Below are 23,657 nucleotides of genomic sequence, written 5' to 3'. Positions count from 1 at the left end.
GGGCCACATTGCAAGGCCTGGCAGGACGGATTTGGCCCGCAGGCCTTGTGTTTGACACATGTGCACTAGATCATATCATGAACCAATGAACGCCTCTATTATATCTATATACATGAGAAAAATCATTTGATCATTGACTCCAAATGACCCTCACCAAGCACAGAGGTGACCTGGCTTTCTTCAGGAAATGTTTAGGAAGCACGCGCTATGAAAGAGACACAAAAGAAACACTGTGCCTGGTCCTTTTTCACCTTTGCACTGAGGAGACAAGACAGACCCTCCAGGAAACATCATTCTGTATCTCTCACCTCTTACCCTCTCTCCGCTTCTTTGTCTTCACGGAGATCTCCCGTCTTTGGCCTCCACCTACCCACCATGTCCTGTAAGCATTTTCTCCATCTTCAAGATTCAAAAACAACACCACACACACACACACACACACACACACGCACGCACGCACGCACGCATGCACGCACGCACGCACGTTGGCCTCCCTTCCTTCTGAGACACTTATGGTCTCTCCATAAAGCCCATGAAATCTTTGTCCCCTTTTCTTCACAGCCCTAGATAATCCTGTATTCTGTGTTCTCTGCTCCAACACTGCACACACCTGGAGAAAAACCACAGAAGCACATAGATGGCTTTAAGGAGACCTGAGGAAAGGACCACTGGAGAACGTTCATTTCCCAATTCCAATGTAAGTTCCTCTCGGGCAAGGACTTTGCTTTGTGAAGCCTGAGGGCACCCTAGCAGGCTCAATAAATCCCTTTAGCAATGAATTCAGACCCAAAACAAGAAATTAGAAAAAAGAAGGATCTAGACTCATTTCATAAATAAATTGATTTTGGAAACGTCCACAAAATGTTTATGTGCAAATGATCACAGCTGTTCTAAGCAAAGCATTCAACCAAGTAGCCTGAGAAAGAAATACCCCTTAGAAATTGCTGGTAAAAGTGATTATGTGGCCTCCAGAGCTGTAAAGCTCTTCAAAGTTATCTTACAGTTCAGAATATTTTATAACTTAAGATCGTTCTTCCTGTTATTTCAAGCAATGCGGTAAGATCTCACTCACTATAGCACCCCTAAAGCATCCCCAAATCGGAGCCAGCCTCAAGTCATAGCTGTATTTCTCCCAAGGGAAAATGCCAGGCTCTCTCCCTGTGGGACAGAAAGGCAAATACAATAGCAAATGGATCCTGAAACACCTCGTTTCAGAGAGGAGAGAGCATCCTGTCAGGGCAATGCCCCTGTGCAATGTGACCTTTCAGTGGGCATTGCTGCCTGAACCAGGGACCAGGGATGGAGAATGCCCTTCCTCACACCAGTGGCTCACCCATCTCAGCGCTGAGTGGGGCCACAGCTCAGGCTGCCATCCTCACACCAGCGTCCCAGGAACAAACCCAAATGCCGCCTGATTCTCCTACAAATGTAATAATGACTGACAAGAGATTGATTGGACAGCACATGATGCCGTTTCCTCTAATTAAGGAACACTCGAGAAAAACCAAAATAGCCACAAAGCACAGTCAGCAAAGCAATCAGCAGCAACAATTAGCTGTCAGCTCACAGTCCGGAGCTGAGCCTGTGTAGGGGGCAGGGATGGTGGTCACCAGTTTCCAATCAACTGTGACAGCAGGAGTCAAAGATGTCAAGCTGAGCAGAAAAGCCAGAGCCAATGCCGCCAACCCCTCCAGTGAGGAGAGTTGTGTGTGTGTGTTTGTGTGTGTGTGTGTGTGTGTGTGTGTGTGTGTGTGTGTAATAATTATTGGGAGGAGCATTTGTCTCTCCATCCCACCATTCCTTCCTGGCACATGAAACAAAACTGTTTATCTTCTTTAAACTATTGGAAAGTGACTTCTACCTGCCCCTACAGCCCTTCACTCCTCCTCAAGGAAGTAACTTCATGAATTGTTTAGACTAGGTAAGGAAAAGTGCATGGAGGTGGGTCTGGGAACCCTCCCTTTTCTCTATTTCTGGCCTCAGAAGCATGTCTTTTTCTTTTCCATGAAAGAAGATTTCAGCAATAAGTATGACAGAAGGCCTGATTATATAGCCGATTCTGTCCATAATTTGAGCTCATTCTCTCATTCAGGGTCACTGGGAATGAAACTGATATTTAGCTCCCTGTCTGTCTGATGTCTGCATTTAGTGCTCCATCCTGATTTCTTTTGCAGCAGCAATAGGCTCAACTCAAAGATACATTTCCCAGCCTCCTTTGCAGCTCATAGTGACCATTAAAATGAAGGTAGAAGTCGCTGGCAACAGGCAACCAGGATAACTCTTTACCTGGACTGACTCAGGTGGGAGACCTGACCTTGTGCCCTTCTCCATCTACCTGCTCAGAAAGTCCCCAGTGGAACAAGATAGGTTAGAACAATTTAATGATATTGCCAGAACTCTGATTTTTATGTCTCTCACTAACAGAGGTGGTTGGGTGAAATTCAAAACACTTGGGCACAAAGGTAAAAGGAAAGACAAAAAGAAAGCAGACTCTATAATCCAGCCATCGAGCCTGGCATTTTTTTTATGGTATCAAAGGAAAGGAAAAGGTATGAATTGGGATAAACGAGAAATTAACCTTTTTTGGGAGCTGAGAGAAAATGGAGAAAACTAGAATTTTCAAAGTTGGAAAGATTCAAAAGTGGAGAGTTTCCTGGCCAGAACCTTGACAGAGGAGTGGACACTCATTGGAACCCTTTAGGCCAGGTTTTGAAGTATCAAATAGAAGCTTCATTGAGGATCCCGCTGCTTGAGCTGAAAACAAGGCAGAGAGGAGGCAGGCTTCACAGGTCTAAAAAATTCCTTTATAAGAAGCAACAGAAAAATTACTGCTATGAAAAAGAGTTGAGGTTTTTGAGTCCTAGGAATGCAAAGGCCAAGGAAGAAATTGAAAATAAGAAGCTTTAAATATGCACATCAATGATAATTGTTCAATTAAATTCAATACTTTAACTATAAGTGCATTTAAATGCCTTAACTTTGTGCACTATATCCTAATTTATTCTTAAAGTATGGTCACCTTCACAATATTTTGACTTCGAAAGATTTTCATCTCATTATTAAAAGTATAGTTACAAAAAAAAAAAAAAGAAAGAAACACTGCTTATGTAAAACATTACTTCTCAAAGATTCAAGTGCAAAGGAATCTCTACCAAGACCTCAAATTCAAAATACGTATTATTTAAAAATATCTATAATTCATTGAGAAAGACATTTCAACAAGGCAACTCAATTTTTTTCAGAAGACTTGAATAAACACTTCATTTTTTTATGGCTTAAGAGGGCTTTTCATAAAAAAAGATCCCCAAATGGTCAATTAACATATGAAAAAGTACCCAACTTTATTAATCTACAGGAAGTACTAATTAAAACTATAATATGATACTACTGCACACCCATCACTTGAGCTTAAGTGAGAAATCAAGCAAACAAAACCAGAAAAATATCTTATATTGGAAAGGACATGAAAAATCAGAACCCTTATACATTCCTGGTTGGCATGTAAATTTTTAAGTGAATAAAGCCTTTTTGGAAAACTGTTTGAGAGTATTTGCTGAAGCTGAACATTTACCCATCCCATAACCCAAAAAATTCCTCGCTACATGCATATCCAACAGAAATATGCGTGCACCACCAAGCTGACTCAAGAATAGATACAAAACCTAAACAAATCACAAATTAAATCAGTTGCAATAAAATAAAAATCTTTCTTCAAACAAAACACCAGGCTCAAACTGTTTTACTTTCATTAACTATACATTTAAGTAGCAAGTAATTCCAATATTTTGAAAACTGTTCCTGACAAAAATACCGAAAAGAAACATTTGTCCAACCTCAGGACTAAAACTTAGCAAACTAAGTCTAGCTAAGTTTAGAAAAGATAATGCATCATGATTTTATGTCAGCAATGCAAGGTAGCTTAACATTAGAAAATCAATTATGCAAATTACCATGAACAGATAAAGGATAAAAGCTATTTGATCATCTCAGTAGATTAGAAAGCATTCAATAAACTTAACATTAGGTGAGCTGACTTGTTTTTACAAACAAGAAATAAAAGAGAAACATCTTAATCTTAGAGTAATATATTATTATTAAAGCACCTTCATCAAATGATGTACCATAATTGATTTGATATAATTTGCCCACCAATGGATATTTAGATTCTCTCTGCTTTGTTTTGTTTGGCTATTATAATTTATGCTGTGATGAACATCTTTGTGCATGTTGATCAAATTGCCTAACCTCTCTGTGTCTCAATTTCCTTGTGTATAAGATGAAAATAAAATAGTACATTTCCTCCTAGGGCTATTGCAAGGATTAAATAAAATGTTGGGTTAGGTCATAGCAAGTCTTGGGAGAAGAGCAATGTTTATAAATCTGAGGAAAACATTTTCTGTATTTACCTGGTAGCAGATTTCTCAAAGCACCTGAAGGCTTCAGTCAGAAGAAGTCACTCTGTCAAAAATAAAGAAAGTGATTGTCTTAGGTCATCAGAAACTAAGAATATAATATCATAGGCAGTAATCAGAGACGGGGACTATTAACTTGCTCCAGGATTCCTTTGGATCATTTGATATCTTCTGCCCACCCCAGCTTCCATCCCTCTAATCAATTAAGAATGATTACTGCCATGCTGCCTCTGTGGCCCCTGAAATACAGCACAGTGGCCAGAGTGATAATGCTAAGGATGAGCATGACACGCCACACCTCTCCAAAACCCCCCTCCACAACTTCCCCTTACCCATGACTTTTAAGGCCCTTGATCACCTGATGCCCACCAACTCCTCCAGCCTTCAGCCTTGTCTCTCATCTCTGCACCATTGTCTGGATCTAGCAACACTGGACTTCCTTCAGCTCATCACCCCCTGCCACCTCCCAGCTTTCATACACAGGGCTCCTCCTGACAGGACTACTGTCCCCCTCCCCCACTCACCTCCCTCGGACCAACTCCTACTTATCCTTCCACGTTCCTCTTAAATGCCACTCCCTCAGAGAGGCTGTCTGCTCCCTTGACCACCTTAAGCTCCCCTATTTACACTTCCAAAGAAGCCGGCACTTCTGTCATATCATATGTTGATATATCTTGTCTTCCCTGTAAGCCCAGGGGTCATGTCTGTTTTGTTCACAGCTATATCCTCATGCCTAGCCCAGCACTGGTCTCACAGTAGATGCCTAATAAATATTTATTGAGTAAAATAATTAGTAAACTCATTCTTCAGTCCTTAGCTGGCCAACTCATCTTTTAATTCATACTAATAATTTAATAGGCTTCCTACTTCACTACCAGATTTCATTGGTAGTCAGATTCACCTATTATAAGAGAATATACTATTTTATATGACAATCAGAAAGAAAGAAAAATGGCTGAAAATTAAACTGTCCTACAACACTAAGATTAGAATTTTTATTTTATAGGTACTGAAAGAGCTCTAGTAGAATTGTTTAGATATGGATTTTAGTATATTCATTAAAGAGAAAAATATGCAATAAATTAATTAAGGACTTCAGTTTAATTTGGGTTAGGTATCACATTCAGAACCCACTTTCCTAAATCACTTTTGACACAAGGTCCAACAACTGTGTTTTTCCACACAATATTGTCCTCTATGCCACCAAGAACCTTAGCGATGCTACATCACTTAAAAGAGTGCTCAAGTATTATACTTTGATTTTCTTCTAAGCTTCTGATACCTTTCAACACGTCTTGTTGAAAGAAAATGTTGGCAAGAAAATCTTACTAAGTGTCAGATCATCATCAAATGGATCTCTGACTAAAACCATAAGTGGTCTCAGTTGTCTTGCAACCAAGTTCCATGTTCAAATTCATACACGCATAGGCAATGCAACTACAGCACAACTGCACCTGAACAATTACAATAAAAAATGCTTTGGGTTGTGCCACACATTTGGTATCAGAGTATTAAAATGTGAGAAATATGGAGTGCTCACCTCAGGAGAGGCATTGTCTGTGGGGACTCTGGCAGCTGTCCCGTCAGCTCCCTCCCTGGAGCCACAGAGCCCAGTCTCTCCTCACAGGACTCTGGTTCACTCAGCCCTCCCTTCATTGGAGCCAGGAAGTCAGCCACGGTAGGGAACGCCACATGACCAAGAACTTGTGGGCAACCTGTGGCAGCTGAGGGTAGATTCCACTCCACAACCACAATGAAACCGAACCCTCACTCCTATAACCACAAGGCACTGAATGATGCACTAACTTGAATGACCTTAGAAGTTGATCTTTACCTATTTGAGGTCTCACATGAGACTGCGTCCCTGGCCCACACCTTCATGGCAGCCTCATAAGACTTTAAACAGAAGACTCAGCTAAGCCATGCCCAGAAACTGTGGGATAAAGATGTGTGTTGTTTAAGTGCTAACTTAGTGATAATATTGTTATGCAACAATAAATAATACAGGGAGTGAGAAAGCAGACAATTAGAATTTTAAGTGCTATGTCTAAAATAAGTCAGTGTACATGCCCTATGAAATTTCAAGGTACATGTCCTATGAAATCTCAGAGGATTTCACCTATGAGAAAAGTGCATGGGCTTTATGATATATACTCTCTACGTTATGATTCTTTACTGTTTCTGTTCTCAGTTGTATTCCTAACAATTGCCCAGAGAAGTAACCCAGTTAAGACAGTACTAATATACTTCCCTTTTCTTAGCAAAGCAGAATCTGTCTGTGTACAACAGGCAGTTTCTTTAAAAGCATCATATGAAAGCCATCACAGCAACCAGTGTCCAAAAATGCCTCTTCAAGTGGCTTGTCATGGTGTTTGTAAAGGAAAATATCCCAAATAACCTTTACTGGTTTAGTTTAACCATACAGTCACTGCCCTAAGGAAATGGTCATAGAACATTCTCTCTCTCTCTCTCTCTCTCTCTCTCTCTCTCTCTCTCTCTCTCTCTCTCACACACACACACACACACACACACACACACACACACACACACACTCACTCACACCTGGTCAGAGGCATGACCAGAAAGTCTGGCTCCTCACAGGTAGCAGTGGGGAGGTTAGCACACAGGAGCTGGGCTGGGAGACGGTGAGGGGTAATCAGCTCGCACTCCTGCAGCTAAGCCCAGGCACCAGGTGCTTCCGCCCTGGAGGAAGGAGGCATTTCCTGACTTCCGCTGGCCCAGTGTCTTCCCAGAGGAGACGCCTAATGACTCTCCTGACCTCCTAAAAGACGTTTTGCTTCTTTTGGGTGGTTAAAAAATAACACAAGCCCTGCCTTCTTCAATAATTTGTAGCAGTGCTGTTAACTACTGTTCCAGAGCTGGACAGCAGGTCTCGAGGACTGCCTTCATTCTGCAGAACTGAATAGCACCCCCTTTACTCCCTCCTCTAGCCCTGGCGACCATTCTCTGCTTCTAGAGCCTGGCTACTTCAGACGCCTCATGTAAGTGGAATCAGGCAGGGCTGGCTTATTCACCTAGCCCTAGCATAACAGCCACAGGGCTCATCCATGTGGTTGCATGTGACAGGGTTACCTTCACTTTAGGCCAAAAAATATTCCATACTATGCACATACCACATAAAATATCATTCTTCTTTTAAATATATTTTACTGATTTTTTTACAGAGGAAGGGAGGGAGATAGATAGTTAGAAACATCTATGAGAGAGAAACATCAATCAGCTGCCTCCTGCACACCTCCTATTGGGGATGAGCCTGCAACCAAGGTACATGCCTTTGACTGGAATCAAACCTGGACCCTTCAGTCCTCAGACAGATGCTCTATCCACTGAGCCAAACTGGTTAGGGCAAAATACCATTCAAATAAATGTGTTTTAGAAACATGCCATCAGATTAGACCAGCGTGGACTGTTGTGCCAGAGGTTTCCTCCTCCCCGGACAAGTGTTTGGGGCCACAGGCTCTCCTGTGGTGATTTAACTGTGGCTGGGAAAAGGGGGGAGGAGAGGGAAACGCCACTGGAAAAGCCAGTGGCCTCTCTGGGCCTCAGTTTCCTCATCTATAAAGTAGTCATATTGGATTAGATGATGTATCAGTTCAAGGTCTCTGAAGAAAAGAGATTAAACACTCAAATGGGACCTTGTATAAGGAGATTATTATGAAGCATGGACCAGCTTAAGGAAACCACCAACCGATGGTGAAGTGAGTGCCTCCCATTGGCCAAATCCAAACAGAAGCCAGAGGACAGGTAAGCCAGTGGGTGTGGGCCATGGAGACCAGCCTCCCAGAACCCAGAACAGAACAGAGAAGCTGGGAGAACGGATCAGGAAGGACAGCGAACACCCAGCACAGATCATTTCTGAGCGCCATCGAGCTCCAATATTCCATGACCATTTTGGTACAAAGTTGGGCTTGGCTACAGCAAGAAAAAAAAAATCTGTTTACACCAAAGATTTGCAGAAAATCCACCAGGACACAGTTTCTCACCATTCCCTGAGCTTAGCTCAGACATGCGCTCACTGCTCTCAGGAACAACTCAGACTGAGAATATCTCACTCAACAGCCCCTGGCTTTCTCTAACTGAGCTCTTACAAGTGGGGTGCGATTGGGTTTTGAGCCAGTAACTGATGTCTCTCCTCCTCGTCTTCTCCCCTGAGATCCTGTCCTTCTGGAATGAGGATCTGACTCACAGAAGAGGTGCAGCAGGCGCAGAGACAGGGCTTTTAAACCCAAGTGCTCAGAGCACAGACAAGGGGACAAGCCAGAGCCATGCTTCATCGCCCCTGCCACCCACACCAGACCCGAAAGGGGATTCGTGTTGGGGAGAGTGTGGAGAGCAGGCTGGGACCGTGTAGACCTGTGGTTGGTTTCTGAGCTGCTGCTGAGCACGCGAGTCCTTTTCCTCGTCCCACACAGGGGCTTCCCTGGGCTGGGTGGTGCTCCCAGTGCCGCCTCATCCACCACACGCTCAGCCTCCAGGGGCAGCGAGACCCCCCGGGGCTCAGGGGTCACAGGGGAGCTCAGGCCCAGGATGGACGTGTGAGATTTTTAATTTCCAGAATCAAGGATCCTTTGTTCCACTTTGACACGTGATTGCTTCTCAGGGAATTCTGAGGATCACGGGCCCTAGAGACCCAGGCCACGTGCTGCCAGGTCCACATCTGCCCTTCCCTGAAGAAGAGGCGACCCCACGCTCCAGGGCACACGGGCTTTGCTGTGACTGTCACACACACATGCACACACACACACACACACACACACACACACGGCCAGCTGGGCGGCCCCGGCACAGACAGGGTCGCCTGGATTTCACCAAAACCTGTCTAAGAAAAAACAAGTTTTCCGAATAGAATATGTCTGTTCTCCTTTTAAAGGAGACAGATTCTCTCCAAAAGGCTTTAGAAAGTGGAGGAAGACTCTCTGACTTCTGGCAAAGAACTAACTAGAAGGAGGAAGGAGGCTGAAGAGGAGGGAGCCCACCTTGGCCGAAGGGTCGGAGCGGCCCAACCTCTTAACCTCTCCGCCTCTTGTTTCCCTCATCAGCAAAAATGCCAGGAGCTTGGATTAAGATAATTGTCCAGGCCCCTTCCCATTCTAAAAATGTATGACTTTTGCCCAGCTGGTGTGGCTCAGTGGTTGAACATCGACCCATGAACCAAGAGGTCACCAGTTCAGTTCCTGATCAGGACACATGCCTGGAGTTGTGGGCTCGATTCCTGGTAGGGGGCATGCAGGAGGCAGCCGATCAATGTTTCTCTCTTATTGATGCTTCTATCTCTCTCTCCCCCTTCCTCATTCTCTAAAATCACTAAAAAATAAAATGTATATTTGTGACTTGTGGGCTATTCCCCGCACCCAGAGCGCCCACCGTGTGAGGAATTCCAATGGCGCCTCCGTAACATGGCACAGTGCGCTCCTGACATGGCTGCTTTAGTCTGCTTCCGACTCAACGGTAGCTGGAAATATTACCACCAGAGGATCTGTGGAGGGCTAAGTCTGATCCAAACTCCGATCAAAGCAGAGTGCCAGGTGTTAGCTTGTATAATATATAAGGACAAACGGAATGGAATAAAGGAGAACGCAGCCTGGTGGTAGTATTTAACTGTCTTTTGAAAACCCACCATCTAAACAAATCAGAAACAACATTTTCAAAGCTGTGACCAAGTCACATGTCTCTCAAACACAAAAAAGAAGCCTGTCGTGAGTAACTGAGAATGAAGCAACCTGCCAAGTACTTCTTTATACGCAGTTTGAATGCTTCCAGCTCTCGCAATAAACACCAAGTCACAGATCTCAAATATTCAGGGGGAATTTCATTAACCAGTCAGTCACTTAGGTAACATGAGGCTAGATCTCCCCCAAGCACTTGGCCCTGATCAGGCGTAAACCTCTTCCCCAAACTGCCCCTCTTCTTGCTCACTCTTTCCGCTCGGCACACAAGCCAGGAACCTGAACATCATTTAACAGTCCCCCTTCTCCCACCAATAACCAGATCCCCTGGGTGCGACTAAAAAAGTAATAATAACAAAGAGAAACCACTGTGTAACTCAGAGCAGTGTGTCCTCCAAGCTCCTTCTCCTCCTCGGTGAGCCCCACATGGTAGTGCTCCTTGGGGGAGTGAGGGGGAGGAAAGGTTTCAGAGGGAGACACTCTGGCCTTTCTAAAGCTCCATGATCAACTCCTAAAGCACACACTTCCCCTCTCACTTCTCCTTTCCACCAGCCCCTTACTCCACCTCCAGATTCTTCATGGATGCATTATAAAAAGCAGGGAGCAGGCCCGGCAAAGATGGGACTTGCTTTAGAGGAGGGGGGAAGAGGAGGGAGCTGAGTGGATAAAGGCAAAATTCCTTGATAGGGAGAGGGGGAAGAATTTCAAACATAGCATTTTAATACTATGCAATGCACACACAGACACACCTGTACATAGACACACACACCCAACACATGCAGAGAGACTGTTCAAGGTTACAAGAGGTGAAAGAGACATACTGGATCAAATGGACTCTGGGTCACAAAAACCTGTCTGAGGACATTTGAATGTGAACTGTGTATTAGATGATTTTGTGGAATTACTGTTCATTGATGCAATGATGATATTGTGTTTATGTAGAAGACTGTTGCTATTAGAATAGTTAGGGATGCAGTGTTATGATGTCCTCAACTTACATTCAAGTGGTTTGGAAAAAGAATGTGAACGTTAATCCACAAATCTTACCGAAATACAAACTTAATCCCATGTGCACAGACACAGTGGGGCAAATTTAGGTTTACAGTTGTTCAGATGAGAAATAATACAATAAACACTATTACAAGAATAAACTGTTTCGCCCTGTAAACCTCCGTTTGCCCCACCCTGTATGTGGCGTGAACATGAGAGAGAAAGCACAAGTAACAAAGTGAAGGAACTGTGTATTATTCTGACAACTTCTCTGTGGGTTAATTTTAACAGTAAAGAGGGGTGAACAATAAATAATAAACAGAGTTTCATTCACATGTGTACTAAATATTCCACACAATGCCCTCACATCTTCCTTTGAAGCTTTAATTAACCGCCCTGATCCTAGGGTGTGGAAACAATGCTCACAGCCCTCCGTCCTGGTAGGGTGTGTTTATTAAATCCCTCCTCAGGGAAAGTAATAGCTTCAGAAGAGCCCTCAGGAGGACTAACCCTGGGAGGAACCTGAAGAAATCTCTTCAGCATCCCCCATGGCCTCAGCCAGGGGTCTCTGCCCAGCACCAGGCATCTCCTCCCAGTGAACTTCTTTGCCCACCCTCATATGACACAGCCCTAGTCCTCCAGCCACACATTCCAAGGGTGACCACTTAATCTATTGTTCACATTAAGATGCTTCAGAATACAAAGGGTGCTCATAGACAGGGTGCTGGGACAAGCAGCACACCAGTACTGCCCCAGGAACACCTGGCTACGTGGCCATCCTCGTTATCCCCCATGAGTGGGTATATTAGACAAATACACAAATGATAGCCACAGTAATCATTAACCATAAAACAAAACAATAACCACAGACAATCATTAACCGTCAACAAATTGCTTGGGAGTTCAAAAGAGGGACAAAGTGATTCCTTTGCAAGAAATCAGAAAGAAATTCATGGAGGAGAGGGAATTTCGAATTGGTCTTAAAATAATAGCAGACTTGAGCCAAACCTGGTTTGGCTCAGTGGATAGAGCATTGGCCTGCAGACTGAAGGGTCCCAGGTTCGATTCCGGTCAAGGGCATGTACCTTGGTTGCGGGCACATCCCCAATAGGGGGTGTGCAGGAGGCAGCTGATCTATGTTTCTCTCTCATTGATGTTTTTAACTCTCTATCCCTCTCTCTTCCTCTCTGTAAAAAAATCAATAAAATATATTTTTTAAAAATAAAATAAAATAATAGCAGACTTGAGATGGTCACCATAAAATAGCAGGATTTCTGCAAGGAGAATATATGGAAGAAAAAGTTGCTCCAAAGAGATGGAATTGTGACAGCAAAAGCCAAAGTAGGGAAGCATGGGCTATGCCAGGGAAATGGAAGCAATGCATCTGTTATAAGGATCTGAAGGGGTGCCCATTAGGGGAGGACGAGGAGGAGAAGTTGGGTAGGTAAATTGGAACCACAGGGAACAGTTGCATACTCAGTCCGCCAAGCAATAGAGTCCCTGAGGGTCGGGGAAGGACAATAATGAGACTGCGGAGGGCTTTGAATCCAGGCTAAAGACAAACCAGAGAATCAGACATAACTTTTATAGACACGGATGATAGAAACCAAAAGAAACTGTTACAGACGTTGATGTCACGAGCATCTCAAACCTATCTTTATCCTCTCTAGTGGGTGGTTCTGTTTTATGTGCTGGGTTCAGTATTACTTCTTCTGTCAATTTTTCATCATAACCATTTTTACAGGAGCTGTATTGCTAGAGAGTGACTGTCACAGAAACAGAAATGAGAGAATTAAATGTTCAGGATTACCCAAGCTCAAGAAGATAAAAACAGAAAACACAGCACTTGAGGTAAAGGAAAAGCAGGTTAGCAAGAGGGGAGGGATGGGATAAGTTTCCTCGGATGGGAAATTACTAGTACATTTGGAAAGCACAGCAAATGTTAATTCAAGTCCTCCTATCCCCCACAAAAAAAAAAGCTTGAGGCAATGTCACATTTAATAAGATTAATTGTATTTTCCCCAAAAGTTAATTTCTAGGCTTTTAATGGATTACATAGAGAATGCCAAGGAGGGGAAGAGGGTGAAATTTAAGAGAAAATATTTCAACTGTTTCCGGAAAAGGTGGGCAGGACACTGGCGAAGCAATCTCCTTTCCAGAGGAGAATGGCCCAACAGGAAACGTGCTCTCTGGTCTCTAAACACAAAGCCAGGAATATCTGTAAACAGAGATCGCAAACTCCCTTTGTGTAGAGGGTGTGCCCTGCTCTGCAAAACATAATCTCTGGTCAGTTGAGGCCACAAACGAATGGGAGACAGGGCTGATCTAGAAGAGTCCTTCTTGGGTTTTCAGTCCGTGGGTTCTCACATCGAGAAAGGACCTCCAGGAAAAATAAACAGAAGCCACCTTTCAGAGGGTTCTGCTAGGCTCTGAACCTTCAAAGAAATCATTGCAATTAAATGGAACCATCAAATATGCTTGAATCCAGATGGTCATGCATGTATGTACACCTTTGGAGGATGAAAGGGAACTTTACTTACCAGGTTTCAAAATTCAGTATTTTGAAACCTGGTAAGTAAAGGAGAGGAATCAAATATTTATCTTGTCTCTCCTTTATGAACCTTACTACTGGGTGACCAAAAAGGAAATGAGGGGAAGCGATTTTTTATGAAAATATTCCACCTAATAAATGAGAAAATTATAAACTAAAATAGTACCATTTTACCAACCCCAATAAATAAATGAACCTAAGCGCTGAGCACCAATTTTTAACATTTCCAATATATGCTTCTTGATGGGAGACACTCCTATTGTGTTGCCAAAGGAATTACATCTGAGTCTGATCGCACCTCTAAATCCACCTACCACATTGTAGGAAAAACAGAAGACAGAGGAATACAGTAAAATGGATCATTTGTCTGCAATCAGCAAAACCAATGAAGTTCTATGTATGAGTGAACATCCCTCTTGTATTGGCCTGATAAAAATCTCCTATTAACTTTACCACCAGATACAGACTCACCCAGGCAAGTCTGGCTGCACCTCCCAACAGCAGGAGCCAACAATGAACCCCATGGGCCCGTTGGCTAAATGAGGGGGGTTGATGACATTGGTCCCCTTCCATCATGGAGGGGGAAACTTGTCCACTGGAATACATCCTGGATGTGGATTTGCCTTTTGCGAACACCACCATCCACATACTTAGGCAGTGACTTATGTTTCATTGTAGTAACCCTTACAACATTTCTTCTGACCAAGGCCATAATTTCTCAACAAAAGAAGTGTAACAACTGTGTTATGACCATGAAATTCTCCGGTCTTGCCATATACTCCGTCATCCAGAAGCACCTGAAGTGACGGACTGGTGCGATCCCTTACTGAAGAGCATCACCAACTGCCTTGAAAGCTCCTGGCACTATGGTACACGATGCAATATATGCTTTGAACCAACAATCCATGAGGGGGCTATTTCTTCCAAAACTAGGCTACACGGGACTGGGAACCAGTGGTTAAATTTGGAGGATCTGCTCTTATTATTATTATACCTATCAGCCTAGTCACAAAAAAATCTTGCTTCATGTCCCTGAGATTTGGGGTTCTGCTGTTTTAGAGTTATTAGTTCCCAAAAGAAAACATTTTCATTGTGTGCATAAGAATGGTTCCACTGGGCTAAAATTTGAGACTAATCTTTGGTCATTTTAGACCCCTTGTGCCATTGAACCAATGCCGGCAAAGAGAAGTTTTACTTTACATCCTAAAGTGGTAGGCCCCAATTATGAAGATGAAATCAGATCGCTGCTGAACAATGGGGGCATGAAGGAAGATGTCTGTGATCCAGAGGCCTGCCCAAGGTTCCAATGACTTCCATGAAGTCATTTTCTTTTAACTTTATATATTTCTTATTTTAAAAAATATATTTTATTGAGTTTTTACAGAGAGAAAGAGAGAGGGATAGAGAGTTAGAAACATTGATGAGAGAGAATCACTGATCAGCTGCCTCTTGCACACCCCCTACTGGGGATGTGCTCGCAACCCAGGTACATGCCCCTGACCAGAATCGAACCCGGGACCTTTCAGTCCACAGGCCAACGCTCTATCCATTGAGCCAAACCTGTTTTGGCTGCACCTTGGTTCTAATAGCAGAAGTGGACTGTGAACCAACTCAAAGTGGGGACTGTCTTATACCAATGTGCCTGGCCTAGGGCAAAACTCATAGTACACATGGTTGTTTTGGTTTTGGTAAAAAAAAAAAAAAAAAAAAAATACAAAACAACATTTACCATCTTAACCATTTGTAAAGTATACAGTCTGGTAGTGTGAGATTCACATTGTTGTGAAACAGATCTCCAGACCTTTTTCCCCTTGCAAATCCAAAATTCTATAACCACTAAATAACAATTTCTTTTTCTCTTCCTCCCAGGCCCTAGTAACTATCATCCAAATTTCTGTTTCTATGGATTTGACTACTTTAGATAAGTAAGCACATGATTTTTTAAAATTTACATAACTATGGAATCTCAAGAGTTGAAAAAAAAATCTTAGAAATAATTTAGCACAGGTCTTACCCGTGCCTGAGACCCACCTTTTAATTTTATGTTCAGTTTTTGATCACCTGATCTTTGCTGGAAGAATCATAATCACTACTTCAATAAGGTGAGCCAATGTGATTTGGTGAACACTTCTTATGAAGAAAAAAAAGCAGTTCTTCCTCACCTTAATCTAAAATATCAAACTTCTACCCATTGATCTTGGTCTATTCTCAGAAGAGAACACATTCCCTTCATCTTCCAAAGTTTACATGTTTTGTGCCATGAGACAGCAAGATTTCTTGTGGAGAAGATATGCTTTTTGAAAAATATATTTTTTACTGATTTCAGAGAGGAAGGGAGAAGAAGAGACAGATAGAAACATCAATGACCAGAGAGAATCGCTGATTGGCTGCCTCCTGCACAACCCCAATTTAGGATTGAGCCCACAACTTGGGCATGTGCCCTGACCAGGAATTAAACCCTGACCTACTACATAGATCAATGCTCAACCACAGAGCCACACCACTGGGTAGATCTACTTTTTTATATTCAATATTCAGCAACAGTATAGCAAGTAGCCAGAGGCCTCAATACCCAAGGGGAAGCCAGCAGAACCCAGGAACTTATTAAAATAGTGCACCAGCACTTGCTCTGAGACTGCTGCACATCTAGGCCTTTAAAAATAAATATTCCTCCACATGTTCACCAGGTGACTGACAGTTTCTCATTAGGTAACTACTTAGCTCTTTAATAAACCAAAGGATTCTCTCCCAGGTAGTCACAATATTTACCGCGATGCAAAGATTGTCACTAATGAAATTTCATTCACCAAAAGCTTATCGATTTGCAATGATTCCTGAAGATACGGAGGCAGTATATGGGCTTGTTCTTGCAGCATTTCTAGCAGTGTTCCTAGCAGCTTTCATGGCAACCCCTTCCCCAAATAATTGCATGAAGTTATTTATACTGTTGCTATAGAAACATAACCAAAAAAATAATAAAGAGTTTGTTGGACACAGGGGCTATGACAAAACATCTGTGATGGAAGATCGGAGGCTAGAACAGCCATGCATGAGAACTCGACTCTATGGGGCTGCTGCCTCTGTAGTACATGATATGTGCCTTGGGCAACTGTCTTCTTCGTCTTCTTCTTCATCATTATTAAATGCACTCAATGTATTTTTGGTTTTGCTTTTAATGATGTTTCTATTGATTATTTTTTAGAGAGAGGAAGGGAGAGGGGGAGAGAGGAGAAACATTGATGAGAGAGAGTACCATCAGTGGGCTGCCACCTGCATGTCCCTGACCAGCAATCGAGCCCAAAACATGGGCAACTGCCCCGACCAGCAATTGAAATGGAAACTTCTCTGTGCTCGGGGCAACGCTTAACTAACTGAGCCACACCGACCAGGGCAATGTGTTTTTGATACAAAAGAAGCACTTCAGGCTAACACTTTTATTCAACAGCACCGCAGTCCCAGGGGCAACAAGGAAAGGACAAATGGAAGAAATTATGGAACCATCTCAACAAAGTTTTGAACAGTCTCAGCCCACAACCAAAACACAAATACCAGAAACCACGTGTGCATGAGGAATCAACACCAGCATATCAGATTAGCACAAGGTTCCATTATTTCAATATTTTTTAAACATGAGACTTCTGAGAGGTATTATTTCTCTAGGGTTTTCATTCCAAACAATGAGGAGTTATATAAAAAAAATAAACTTCAGAAATTTTAATAATTAGGTCTTCAAATGAGAAGACCAAACATTTCTAAACTACAACTTTCCAGATAATTATATCCACAGAACTTTTCTATCTAGAAAGAAACGGAATTTAATGTTCTCTGGGTTTTTATCAGCAGCGAGGTAAACAGGAAGAATCTCTCAGAAGCATTTTATGAAGTTATATAAAGAACTGTTTTTTAAGCATTTCATGGCTGGCAGCTTAAGATAATATTTTATTAAGGAAAAGATTTCTCAGTTCTTCTGGCTTGTTGATAATGTGTACCACAGATCTCAGTAATTACAGCAGATGAATCCTGGTGAAGCAGTTGAGAAGATTACAGCCTAAGAATATCAAAAAAGAAAAAGAAAAACACTCCCACTGGGTTATGCCCTTTTTTTATCTAATGCATTTGGGCTTAAAACATTACTGATTACAGACCTCTATTCACAGTCTCCCTCCTGCCTAAGTAGCAGGCCCACCTGCCACGACAGCCATTTGAGAGCAACTTTGAAAGCATTCCTGTTCTCTTCCACAGTGCTTCGCTGCCTGGGAGTGTTCTCACTTGCATTCCCCTGGAAGGCAAGGAAAATACGAAGTGACTGAATCCACACATAATCCAGGAACTTTATTCTACTTAAAGGCTCCTGGCTCTGCCCTCACCTGCCAACTGGTTCCAAAAGAGGCAGAGCTGAGCCTCACCAAATGTTTTACCACATTTGAAGCTGAGCAGGTGTGGGCAAACTCTTCCCACGGGCCAGAGAGTTAATATTTCGGGCTTTGAGGGCTATGAGTTTCTATCGCAACCACTCAGCTCTGCAGCTGCAGCAGGAAAGCAGCCAGAGAGACAAGACAGAAAGGAACTAGCATGGCTGCTGACCTTCCAATCGAACTTTATTGATGGATACTGAACTTTAAGTGTCACGCGATTTTCACGTTACAAAATATTACCCTTTTGATTTTTCAACTATTAAAAAAAAAACAACCACCACTCTCTTGCTCAAGGGCCATACAAAAACAAGCATTAGGCCATATTTAGTCACAATATAATCAGGAGTCAGACTCTTTTATTATAATGATCTGTAGAATCCTATAAGGAGACAAGCCTCTAACTTACAAATATAAAGAACATTATGCCCAGGAAGTTTTTGGTACATATGTTTTAAAAGTCATCATGTGTATTATAAATTCATTTCATATGGGCTATGGAATTTCAAACACAATGAAAAAAATCTTGAAAGCTTTAAAATCTAATGCAATGCATCCTCTCAAAAATTGGAGAAGTTTTAAAATATTAAGCATTTAAATGCTGATATGAAATATGAATATATCATTTAAATATAACATTCTAAGTGTTTAAATTTTGGATTTTTAAAACTATTATCTCTATTTGTAACTAAAGTGGCATGTTAGTAGTATAATACTTGAAGTCCTAGAGCGACGAGGTAAGAAAAAGAAATTAAAGGCATCCAAATTGGGAATGAAGAGGTAGAACTATCATTATTTTCAGATGATATGATTCTATATAGAGAAAATTCTAGACTCCACAAAAATACTGTTAGAACTAATTTTAAAAATTCAGTAAAGTTGCAGGATACGAAATCAACATTCAAAACCCTAGCTGGTTTTGGCTCAGTGGATGAAGTGTTGGCCTGCAGACAGAAGGGTACCAGGTTTAACCCTTCAGATGCCCAGATTGTGGGATCAACCCCCTGGAGGGGGCATCTAGGAGGCAGCTGATCAGTGATTCTCTCACATCATGATGTTTCTATCTCTCTTCCTTCTCCCTTTTTATCTGAAATCAATAAAAATATATATTTTTTAAAACTGTTGCATGCCTCTGTACTAACAACAAAATATCAGAAAGAGAAATGAAAAAAAAAAATCCATTTATAATCAGAACAAAAAGCATAAACTTAACTAAAGAGATAAAAGACCTATACATTGAAAACTGTAAGACATTGTGAAAAAAGACATAAAGAAATTGAAAGATATTCTATGTTCATAGACTGGAAGAATTAACATAGTTAAAATGGCCATTTTACATAAAGCAATATACATATTTAAAATCCTAGTGGCATTTTCTCACAAAAATAGGACACTCCCCCCCAAAAAAAAATAAATAAATAAACACCCTCAAATATTATGGAACCACAAAAGACCCTGAATAGCCAAAGCAATCCTCAGAAAAAAGAACAAAGCTTGAGGTTTTACACTCCCTGACTTCAAACTATACTACATAGCTACATTAATCAAAACAGTCTGGTATTGACAGAAAAATAGACACACAGACCAATGGAACAGAATTGAGAACCCAAAGATAAACCCACTTATATATGGGCAATTAGTTTTCTACAATGGACCCAAAAACATTCAATGGAGAAAAATGGAAAGCTACATGAAAAAGAATAAAACATACAATGGCAAAACAAGAAAGCCACATGTAAAAGAATTAAACTAGACTGCTGATACCATACCCAAAAAATAACTCAAAGCAAATTAAAGACTTAAATATAAGGCCTGAAACAATACGAAATACAAAAGAAAACATAGGCACTAAACCTATGGACCTTGGTCTCACAGGGGTCTTTGTGGACTTGACCCAAAAGGCAAGGGAAGTAAAAGCAAATATGAATAAAAAAGCCTTTGATTCTTCTTTCTCTCCCTCTTCCCTCTTACCACTGGGCCTTTGAACATGCCTGAACATTCTTCCTCCTACTTGGCTAGTTCCTAATTTCAGGACCTAGCTACTCCTGGCTCTTCAGTTCCTTATTCTGGTTGTCAGTACTGAGGTTACTGGGGACCTCTCTGTGCTGGGCAGTAGGCCATGTTCTTTTTACACATTACTCCATTGACTTCTCACAACAAGCTTAAGAGGTGGCTATGGCTCTCGTGGGGTTGGCAGAGATGAAACTCACAGAGAGTTACCACCATTCACAGGCAGGAGATACAAGGCATTGCCCGTGAGGGAAAGAACATACCACTTACATGCATGAAGACGTGGTTTGCAAAACATCAGTCTCAGCAGCATGCCCCCTGACCACTAAGGACCCAGGAAGCTATAATACATGCCCGCACTTGATACCACCAGACAGGAATAAGGCTCCTGTCTGGTACCTCCAGTTTTTCTACCTGGGAACTTCCTTAAAAAAAAAAAAAAAAAAAAAAAAAAAAAAGTCTGCATACCTTTGTGACAATTCTCACTATTCCCTCTGATCTAGTGTAGCCAGGTACAAACTCTAAATCAACACTACCAGAGTATAAGTGCACCATCTTGAAGATATTCACCAGTGAGCTTGAACCTGACAAGCACATTTCAGAGCAACCTCCGCATGTCAAATCAAAGACCAATCTCAGGTGTCCAGAGATCTGACCATTTAGGTAACCGGCATTCAAGATGGCCCCCAAGGTCCCCCAGCTCCTAGTATTCACAGCTTTATGTCACTGTCTCCCACACTGGCACTGAGTGGTTCACCATTTGCCTCTGTGACCAACAGGATGTGACAGAAGTGATGCTATGTCCCTCCTGAGATTAGGTTATAAAGGACTGCTTTGTCCATCTGGGGCTGTCTCCTCTCGGTCCTTCATTCTGGAGGAAGCCATATCATGGGCAGCCTGATGGAGAGGCTCGTCAGAAGCTGAGGACCCCTGCCAGTGTGGAAGTGAACTTGAAAGAGGATCCTTCAGCCCCAGCCAACAGCTCACCTGCAACCTCATGAGTGGCCCTGAGTCAGAACCACCCGATCCTGGGACTCCTGACCCTCACAGACCGTGGGAGATGATAGATGTTCACTGTATTAAGCTTCTAACTTTTCTTGTCATTTGTTACATGATGAAGATGCATCCCACGTAGAACAAGACTTCATACTTCAGTGTACATTACTGGATCCATTTACAAAGAGGTTAAGTGACTTTCCCAACTAAGAAGGGGTTAAACCAGGATTTGGACATCATCTTGCCTGAGTCCAGAGCCACTGCTTTTTAACCACTGCAGCATATACTTAAAAAATAATAATAAAATAAAATAAAAAAGTAACCACTTCCTCCTTACCTTCCCCAAGTCTGGGATAAGAATCTTGTCTATGTGCCAGATACTATGATAGATAGAACTTACCACATCATAGTTTAATTCGCTGCTTAAGAGTCATTTTTCCTCCCACTAGACTCTAAATTCCTGGAGGCCAAGAACCCATGGCAAGAACCTGTCTACGTTCATTCATCCACTTGACAGATGTTTATCGAGAGCTCCCACTGCCCTGGGCACTGGGAATACAAAGACAAGCATAAATAGTCAGACTCCATCCTTGGGCAGTTGGAGGAGACAGGCATCCATCAGTTGAGTATGAAACTGCAACAGCAAAGCGCCGCCTGCACAGGGACTTGGGGAAGCATCTCCTTTAGTCAGAAAGGGCAAAGGAGACTTCCTGAGAGGCAGTCCCTGAGAATGAGGCTGAAGGGGTTGCTGCCGCGGTCATCCAGGGGGAAGGGAGAAGCAGGAACCCTCCAGCCGAGGAAACCACACGTTCCAAGTTCTCCAATGGGAAGGAAAGAGCCGTGTTTGGCAAACTGAAAGGAGGCTGGTGGGAGAGAGCCCAGAAGCCCAGCGGGAGGAGCCCGGAGGAGGAAGAGGCTGGAAGCAGCAGAAGGAGCCAACCGTGCGTTGTCCCCCTACAGACCATGTTCAGGAGCCTAACTTGTCCCTAAAAGCAGTGGGAGCGGTGGCAAGGGGTGCAGCTGCAAGGGTGACCAGGTCATACCTGTGGTTTGAAGCAGCCACCCCAGCTGCAATGCAGGGGACAGCTCGGGAGAAGGCTGGAGGAGAGATGGGCAGATCTTGAGGAGGCTGTTGCAATAGCCAGCTGAGAAGTGACCAAGGCTGGGTCATGTTGGACCCCCAACACCTTGCACGGTGCCTGCATAGACGTTGGTCCTCTCTAAGAGTTGACTGAAGTAAAATACTTGTAGGAATGAACGAATGGTGTCTGCTATGAGTAGGACAAGAGAAAGAACAGCATATAAAAGCTCCAAGGCCTTTGCTGTCTCGGGGGGGACATAGGAATCTCCCAGCCTCAAAAAGGAAGGAACAATTTGGTTCAACACACAATGCTATCTGCCAATATTATCTTTTTAAAAAAACACTGATGGGTAGAAAAGCCTTATTAGGCTTCTTGGTACAACATGCCAGCCCTGGTATATCAAGATCTCCTTTCCAAATATTATATGGAAGTCATCTCTCCTTGTTACACCGAAAATAAGAAATAATAAGAACTGTCTGACATGAGGCATAGCCTGGAAAATATTTAAGGCACTCTAGGATGCAGTGTCTGCCACTGGGTCAAGACCCATGAGAAATATTTTTTTTATTTAAGAAATTGTGGTGCTGGGCAACTCTGGAGATTATAGAACTTTGTGACTACTTTACAAATTTTATCCAAACCATAGCACAGTGAAAGAAGGAGAGTAAGCTTGCGAAGCTTTTGTTTTATGTTTTTCCCCTTAAAACTGTAACATCTCCCAATCATATAGTATATGGAGAAATTTTCATTTATAAATTCCTACTACATGTAAATGATCTTCAATGAGTCTTGACCCCAAAAAGGCCCCTATCTGCTCAACAGAGCAAAGGGAATGAGCTTGGAAGTATAAAAAAGGTTGTAATGAGCAAACCCACTTTGCATAGAAAAGGGAAAGATTTTGAGACAGAAAGATCTGGAAGGGAAGAGTGGGATTGTGAAAGAGATGGGAAGAGATCCAGTCACTGATAAGCTAAAATCAGAGACTTCAGTGAAATATCTAATGGGGATTTTTATGGGTGGAAACAACCTATAAGGAATATTTCCAATCCCATGCCAACTCCATTATGAAATCTTTAATAAAATCTGTATGGATTCTGTGGAGGGAATGCAAAGAAGTGCTAAGTCTAGCTTCATAGGGGCATGAGCCCAGCCAGGAGCTGCTGAGGACAGCAGCAGTGCGGGTTACTCTTGGCTGAGAGAAGCAATGCATCATCTGATTGACAGCTGGTGGCCCAGCATGCTCTGCCTTCTCTTCTCTGAAGACCTGCTAGTCCACAGAGTGTGTGTTCCCCAGTCTTCTTCCCTCCCGCCTTGGGGATGGACATATCTCTTTCTGGCATTGCTGATGGCTCATACAGGGACAGGAACCCGCAAACCCACTTACCCTCACGATTGGGGCCTGCTAAGAGCGAGCTGAAGAAATGTGAGATACAGTGGGTGTGCAAATTTTTTTTTAAGTTTTGGGGTTTTTTTTCCATCTGTCTGGCTCCTGTGTCTCTTTCTTAATTAGTTCTAAA

The 23,657-nt window shown here is 42.5% G+C and overlaps 1 protein-coding gene across 4 annotated transcripts in view; it reads right to left on the bottom strand.

Annotated features, from left to right (window-relative positions):
• The window catches only part of NCALD (neurocalcin delta), a 268,172-nt gene that overhangs the window by 191,539 nt on the left and 52,976 nt on the right, over positions 1-23,657 (bottom strand). For all 4 annotated transcript variants that reach the window (XM_036436709.2, XM_036436712.2, XM_045581352.1 and 1 more), the window contains one exon: positions 4,407-4,458. The gene's annotated coding sequence lies outside the window, so the exon portion shown is untranslated. Of the gene's footprint in view, positions 1-4,406; positions 4,459-23,657 lie in introns of those variants that run through there.

This window comes from Pipistrellus kuhlii, unplaced genomic scaffold, assembly GCF_014108245.1.
Source record: "Pipistrellus kuhlii isolate mPipKuh1 unplaced genomic scaffold, mPipKuh1.p scaffold_m20_p_14, whole genome shotgun sequence".
In the NCBI taxonomy this organism is placed as follows: Eukaryota; Metazoa; Chordata; class Mammalia; order Chiroptera; family Vespertilionidae; genus Pipistrellus; species Pipistrellus kuhlii.
The sequence above is the reverse complement of the archived record's forward strand: the minus strand, read 5'-3'. Positions and strand labels throughout refer to the sequence as shown.